Source organism: Equus caballus, chromosome 16 (assembly GCF_041296265.1).
Source record: "Equus caballus isolate H_3958 breed thoroughbred chromosome 16, TB-T2T, whole genome shotgun sequence".
NCBI lineage: Eukaryota > Metazoa > Chordata > Mammalia > Perissodactyla > Equidae > Equus > Equus caballus.
The window spans coordinates 40,650,463-40,658,277 of NC_091699.1; the positions used below are offsets into that span (position 1 = coordinate 40,650,463).

The window sequence follows — 7,815 nt, forward strand, 5'->3', positions numbered from 1 at the left end:
GGAAAAAATCTTTATAAGACCCTCTGGATGTACTTTTCTTTTATAAGAGGAGAAAAGAATATCTATGTTTATTTATTTGTTCAAACAACCTATTTTGTTTGCTCGACCTGGTGAGCAGAAGAGGGTGCATCATTTATTGGTGAAGGGAAATGAAAGTGAGGGAAAAATAACTTTTTTAAACAGCAGTAGAAGCCTCAAAATAGTTTTTTCAATGTAGGCTTAGGAGGACTGCAGCTGGCATGGGGCCAGATTATAATATATAAACAGGCAGCAGGTGGAGATTACAATACATAAGTTTCAAGATTACATTTACTGTCTCCCCTTTTGCTTGGTCAGCCTCTTCCCCTCTTTCAGATGTCAGATAAGTTACCTCCTCTAAGGGAGGCCTTCCCTGGCCTTTTTTTCAGTTCCTGTAACATTACAATTTTACATGTATTTGTGCAATTATTTGACTAAGGTCTCTATTTCCTTGACTAGAAAATAATCTCCTTGAGAGTAGGGAACATGTCTATTTCTATTGGTTTTTGAGACCCATGTGCCTAATACAGTGGCTGACATGTAGTAGGTATTCAATAAATGTTTGTTGGTTCAATGAGTGAATGAATAATTTAAAAATGAATAGATGGATGGCATTCTACTTTATTCCTGAGCACCTGTTGTCTAGTAATGGTAATATGCCCCTGAGGAAAAGAACAGTTGACTGGGAGACTTACTCATATATTGTCACCTGTTCCCTCTGCGGTCTGGCTAAGCGACTTGGCCTAAGTCATGGTTTATCCTAGGTGGTCAAATGATAATAAAAAGTTCTGTACTCAATTTGAGCATCAACCAGGTTAACATCAACTGCAGATCCATCAACTGCTGTGGATCTGAACAAATCAACTATGTTTAAACCCACGAGATCACGATTCTTACAAAAGAAAGAAAACTCTAATAGGTCATCGCTGAAGATACTGGTGAATTAATTCATTATTTTGAAAACTAGTAAATATAGGGAAAGAGTCAGATGTTTATTTTGCCTTTCCTATATGATCTGGACCACTGATTAACCACAGACAAGAGGAAGTTCTATTTCATAGAACTATTCTAGAAAATACATATTATAAAATAATATTTAAATATCACTATTTTGAAACTCTTGGTCAATTCATCAGTCATGGCAGATTATTTTTTCAAAAAAACTCAACAACATTTAGTTTCCAGAGCCATGACACCAGATTGAGTCTGGTTCCCCTCTCCTTGAAATCAGAGGACACGTTTTGGCTACCTCAGAGAAGGAGAATGAGTTTATCATTTTTTCCCAGTATCCTTTGCCCAAACTCAAGGAAGCCTGAAATTCAAAAGTGGGTCCAGGGAATAGAAAGAACTCCAAGAGAAGCTCTCTAGTTTTGGCGTGAGGAGTGGGAAACTTAGAGAGTGGGAGAAATCCTCTAGTTTTCTTTTTTTCTTCCTCTCTGGTTTCTCCGTTCTCTTGCACACAGGCTGTGGTGGTCCACAGGCACCTAAAATTCTGAGGAAGGGGAAGTTTCCTCTCTGATCAAAGGAGCTGTGGTGTCCTAGACTATAGGGGACAAACCCACATTACTGTTTTTTGATATTTTTTTCTCTCTATCTTTCTGCTGCATGGCCCTGGACAATGGTGCATTTGCAGGAAATGTGTCCCACAGTGGGATAAGTAAAGCCCCAATTTTCTGAATGGAAGATGGAAAAGGGAGCCATAGGGAATCAAAAAGTACTGGGGAGATCAGGGAGCAAAGGAGCTTGGGAAAATGAATGCTTAAATTTGTTTATGAATTCTAGACTTACTCCAAATGACTCATCATAATTCTGACCCTAAACAATATACTATGGTCAACACCCAGCTCCCAGTCTTGCAGCTGGATAGTGCTACTGAGTGATCTGAATAGCATTATAGACTTTGAAAATGGACTTGGCATTGAAACCACAATCTTCAGAAGAATGGTTGGAACTTGTGACCTGAACCTAACCAGTTTAAATGCCTGCTAGAACAAACCTATCAAATTCTTCATAGGATTTAAATAAGACCCAGAGTCTCATAACATTATATTCAAAATATCCAGGATACAATACAATATTGCTCACCGTATGAAGAACTAGAAATTCTCAACTCAATAAAAGAGTCCAAAAATATACCAACACAAATATGACCAGTTGATTTTTGACAAATGTACACAGGCAATTCAATGGAGAAAATGTAGTCTTTTCAACAAACAGTGTTGGAACAATTGGACATCCATAAGCTAGATAGATAGATAGATAGATAGATAGATACATAATTGCCAATCTAAACCTCACACATTATGCAAAATTTAACTAAAATGGATCATAGATCTAAGTGTAAAGTATAAAACCTTTAGAAGAAAGCATAGGGGAAAATATTTATGACCTGGATTTAGGCAAAGAGTTCTTAGACATGACAACAAAAGCACAATATAAAAAGAACTCAAAAAACTGAACAGTAAGATAATAACGCATTGAAAAATAAACAAAAGGGGAGACATTTATCAAAGATGATATACAGAGGATAAACACATGAAAATAAGTTCAATACCATCCGCCATTAGAGAAATGCAAATTAAAACCATAATTAGGTACCACTACACATCTAATAGAATAACTAAAATAAAAATTCTGACAATTCCAAGCATTGGTCATCACGTGAAGCAACGGGAACTCATTCATTGCTGGTAGGAATGCAAAATGGTACAGCCACTCTAGAAAACAGCTTGACAGTTTCCTATAAAATTATACATTCAATTACCATGTGACCCACTAATCCCACTCTTACATATTTACCCTACAGAAATGAAAATTTATATTGACTCCAACACTGGTACATAAATGTGTATAGTGTCTCTATTCATCATTGCCAAAAGGTGGAAACAACTCAAATGTCCCTCAGCAGGTGTATGTATAAATAAACTGTAGTAGATTTATACAATGGAATACTACTTAGCAATAAAAAAGAATGAACTGTCAATACTCACAACACCTTGGATGAATCTCAAAAGCATTGTACTGAGTGAAACAATTTATTCTCAAAAGATTACATCCTGTATAAATCCATTTATGTGGCCCTGTCAAAAAGACAAAACTAAGGTGATAGAGAAAATATCAGAGGTTGAAATGAGTTAGGGATTGGGGAAGATGTGACTATGAAGGGATAGAAAGAGGGAGTTTTGGGGGGTGATGGAATTTCTTGGTATTTTGATTGTTACAAGAATTTGTGCACGTGTTATAATTCACAGATCTGTGTACCAAAAATGGTAATTTTAATGTATGTTAATATAAAATGTTTTTTTTTAAAAAAAGAACATCCAGACCATTACCTTTCTCACTAAAAGTTCCCTAAGTTAATATCTTAGAAACACTTAGAGTTTCTCAAGAGGTAAATATAAACAAAGGGCCTTATTACTATCCTCACTTCTATTCCAGTATATTCTGCTGCTCTTTTCTAAACTTCATTTATGAACACATGATTTCTTGAAATTTGTCTTACCACGGAGAACCACAAATTTAGAGAAATGCATCTCTCTCTCCTCAAGGCTCACAAAATAAATGTCAGTCCACTTAAACTTGCTCTTCAGTGATAGCATCCTCCTGATAATGAAAATATGATGATGGGAAGTCTTAAAACCACAGGGAAGTGCTCTGTTTAAGTATAGCAAAATGTCTCAGCACATTATCATTTCTCCACTGGCTAAGACAAATTCTTCCCAGAATGCAAAAAGATAGTAGTTGGAAGCAGAGATTTATGCAAAAGGCTGATAAGGTACTCTATTTCTTCCAGAGCAAAAGATCCTGCACCACAGTGACAGGAGAGGAAGACATTGAGAAATCTTGAAGAAATAATGTTTGGAAACTCTTTGAAAGCTTTAAATGACAAATACAACTGTGGTAGTTTTAATGTGTGTTCCCAAATTTTTGATACTCCTCCTTTCAAGAGATGGCATCTAATTCTCCTCCCCTTGAATATGGGCTGGACTGAGTGACTTGTTTCTTACAAATAGAATAAAGAGGAAGTGACAGGTGTGTGACTTTGCTAACTAATTCACAAAAACCACTGGGCTTTCCTGTTTGTTCTCTTTCTTTCTTTGCTTTTTCAGTCTCACTCTCACTCTCTCTTAGATCGCTCACTCTGGGGAAAGCCAGCTGCCAAGCCCTAAGGACACTGTGGAAAGGCTCACATAGAAAGGAACTGAGGCCTCCTGCCAAGAGTCAAGTAAGTGAGCCATCTTGGAAGTGGATCTTCCAGTCCTGGTGGAGCCTACAGATCACTGCAGCCCTGCTGACCCCTAACCACAACCTTATTAGAGACCCAGAGCCGAGCTACCTAGCTGAGCCACTCCTGAACTCCGGACCCTCAGGAACTGGAGGATAATAAAAGTTGGTTGTTTTAAGCTGCTAAGTTTGGGAGTTACTTGTTACACAGCAACATATAACCAATACAACAACCATGCCAATGTCAAACTGCTCTTTGATTTAGAAAGAAGGCAAAAAGAAAGGGAGGCAGGAATTGAGATCAGGATTTGGTTAAACATTTTTACCAAGCCAAGTAACAATCAAGTCATCTGGACTTCTTTCCCTGGAGACCAAGGAATTGTACAAAGATACAGAGTATTTCCTAGGAATAATTTTTTAAATTAGTCAACCTCCTACATAGACATCCTCAGGCTGAAGTCCTATGTGGCAGCTGAGGAAGCTACACTGAAAATCACACCTACCTCCCACCAGGGAATCCCAAACTGCTACTTTATTAAGCAGTCTGTTAAATATGGTATGTGATATAAGTTGTCCCAGAATAGAGCCCAGCAAAAGGAAATGCACAAAGCAGCCACTCAATAAATCTATTTTGGTGTTAGCGATGGGGCGCTATGTTCATTCTTCTATTGGCAGATACCGAGCTCATATCTGAGTCAAAAAGACCAAACCAAGACAAAAACCTAGAACCACGGTTAAAATCATGCCCCTATTTCCCTGCACTCACACACAGGGACTTCCTTTTCAAATACAAACTTGGAGTTTAGCATATGCCATGAGACAGCTGCATGAGAAGTTACTCTTAAGAGAAAAGTAAGTGTTTGATGTTTGTGTCTTCTAACACTGAAGATGGAAAATCTGCCCAGCAACTCACAAATCAGGGAACAGTTGACAGAAAAATGTGCTTTGGCAGCATTGCTTGTTGCATGCTTTAAAAGGAAAATTGAAAACATAGGCTCGCCAGGGTCAGATGGTTATTATTGGAAGCTGGCTCTTATAAAACGTCATACATACCATTTCCCCCATCTAAATTGCATTGCTTTGTCCAAGTCACCCAACGGGGCCCTGGATAAGGTGTTTTTCTGATGTAGATAACCACCTAGGTTTCCAAAATCACGTCCACTTAAAAGTGGGGGCCTGAAGAACACCAACAGTGACAGAAAAATGATATTTTTCTGTAACCTCAGCATCACAGAAAATAGTTCCACGAGAAATAGTTTACAAAAAGGGAAAACCTTGTTATTAAACACATACAGTCCTATTCAGAAAAATCTGCTGCTGACAGCGACTTCCAAAAGTAGGCCTTTTAGAGAATCTCACTCTATATTAGGGTTTTAAGAAACTCAGAATGTTTGATAGATCAAGGTATCTTTATGACTTTTTTGTGGATGGATCTACGTCAATAAGAGAACATTTTTTAAATACTAAATAAGCAACAACCATCAAGGAAGTAGAGAGAGGAGTGGAGGTACAAGGAAGAACAGTCTGATGGAGCCACGATTTCACATGAACCTGCACATGTGGTTTGACAAGGTTTCTAAGGTCAGCTAATTACAAAATTCTGCAGGGCTAATAATTGGCCCATGTAAGCTTTTAACAAAATGTCACCTGGATGCCCCAACCCTAAAAATATCCAATGCCGTTTTGGTGTGAGTAGCCGGCTTACAGCTTTAAAACAGAAACTGAGTCTAGACTCTAGAATATGGTGTTATTATTTTGAAATCCTGGAAGGACGGAAACAGTGTCTTCTGCTTGATCCAGAAAGACGTTCCTCATAAAAGTCCGTAGAAAATTAAAATCTTCCACAAGAAGGAGGGGCGGCGTTCTCTCCTGAGTGTGAAGCCAGCTCTTGGTGTTGCTTCACTGCAACTGCCATTTGCCATTCATGGTCTTGGGGAATAAGAGAGAGAGGACAGAGTCTGAGTGATTTCTGAAAAAGAAGGGGAGGAGGAGGGCTATTGTACATACGTTAATGGTGACCACAAATTTATAGGGAGAAGAAAAGATGCATGTGCAGCCAAGAAAAATAAGTGTTTAATAACTCCTTTTATTTCTAAGAAACAATTGAAATTTCATAGCTCTGAAAAGAGAAGTACAAAAACGGATACCCATTTGGAAGAAAGTGAAAGCTTTGGTTAATTAATCTGTTAAATGCTGATGTGAAAGAGCCTTTCCTCTCAAAGCAAAGCTAGTCTACCCATTACCCCTTCCCTCAGTGAGTAATCCCTTGCCCTTTTCTCATCGCCAGATATGCCCATTACCTCCTCCAATACGGAAATGGAAGCCCAGTTCCCTCTCCTTTTCTGACAATAGCATCATCTGAGATAACACTTCTGCCTGGATTCATGCAGCACTTTTGTGCTTGATCTTCACAGAATCAGCACCAAGTAAATGGTTAATAAACACTTGTGAGAGTGAATGCATCAGACACATAGGTAAACAATTAGAATACAAGTAATCAAGTACCATAGGGGAGAAGAGCATGAGCTAATGTCTTCTACGTAAAATTCCCAAAGGCCACTCAGTCAAACTTGAATTCCTCCTGAGCTGGAGGGCTCACTCCCCCTGAAGGCAGTATATTCCACCCTTAGAGAGCTTTAACTCTTAGAAAACACTTACCTATATTAAGCTGAAATTTTCCTCGTTGGAATTTCTACCCATTGGGTTCTGTTTTGACTCCTGGGGCTCCAGAACAAATTGTTTCCTTTACATAACACATATTTGGCAATTGGAAGGCTGCTGTCTTGTCCCCCGTGAGTGGCCCTTTCCCAGTTGACAATCTCAGACCCGCAGTAGTTCTCTTGATATGCTTTTGGCAGTATTTCTTGAAGTGTGGTCCAAAAACATTGTCATCATCTGAGGAACATATTAATCATGCAAATTTCAGGGGCTCCTATTTAAACCTACTGAACCAGATTCTATGGGGCAGGGCCCTAGAATCTGCCCAGAATTAGCAAGTGCCCAGATAATTCCTAAGCATACTGCAGAATTCTCACCAGCCTCCTCACTCGCCTCTGGATGGATCCCTTTGAACAATCCCTCAGGACATTTTCCAATAGTCCAGGTAGGGTCTAGGTATTGTCTTAGAAACACTCAGTAGACAGTTAAAATGACTGTATGAAAGAAATACAACTCAACTTTAGAAAAGGTCTGTATAGTCAGAGCTATAATTAACCCAGAATGGCATTCACCCAGTGGACTAGGCAGTGTGACGGCAAGATGCCTCAGTGAGTGTCTATTATGTATCGGGCACTGAGCTAGATGACATTATGAGTGCTGCCTGCCCAATCTTCATGACCTGCAAGATCCTTGTTATGCTGGCATTATATAGATGAGAAGACAAGCTCTGAGGGAATGAGTAACTTATTTGCTCAGTATCAAAGAGCTGGAAAATCAGAACCCAGATCCCTCTGACTCCAAAGCCTAAATCTTGTGCCCCACTGACCCTCCATTCCCTACCTAAATGTACCAAAAATAGCATTCATGATTTGTGTAATAGTGTTGTCAATATGGTCCCTAAAAGACCCCTGCTGA

At 38.9% G+C, this 7,815-nt stretch overlaps 1 pseudogene; it reads left to right on the top strand.

Moving 5' to 3' along the window:
- Positions 1-6,009: 6,009 nt before the first annotated feature.
- On the top strand, positions 6,010-6,209 carry LOC111768528 (small nucleolar RNA U3; annotated as a pseudogene).
- Positions 6,210-7,815: the final 1,606 nt, after the last annotated feature.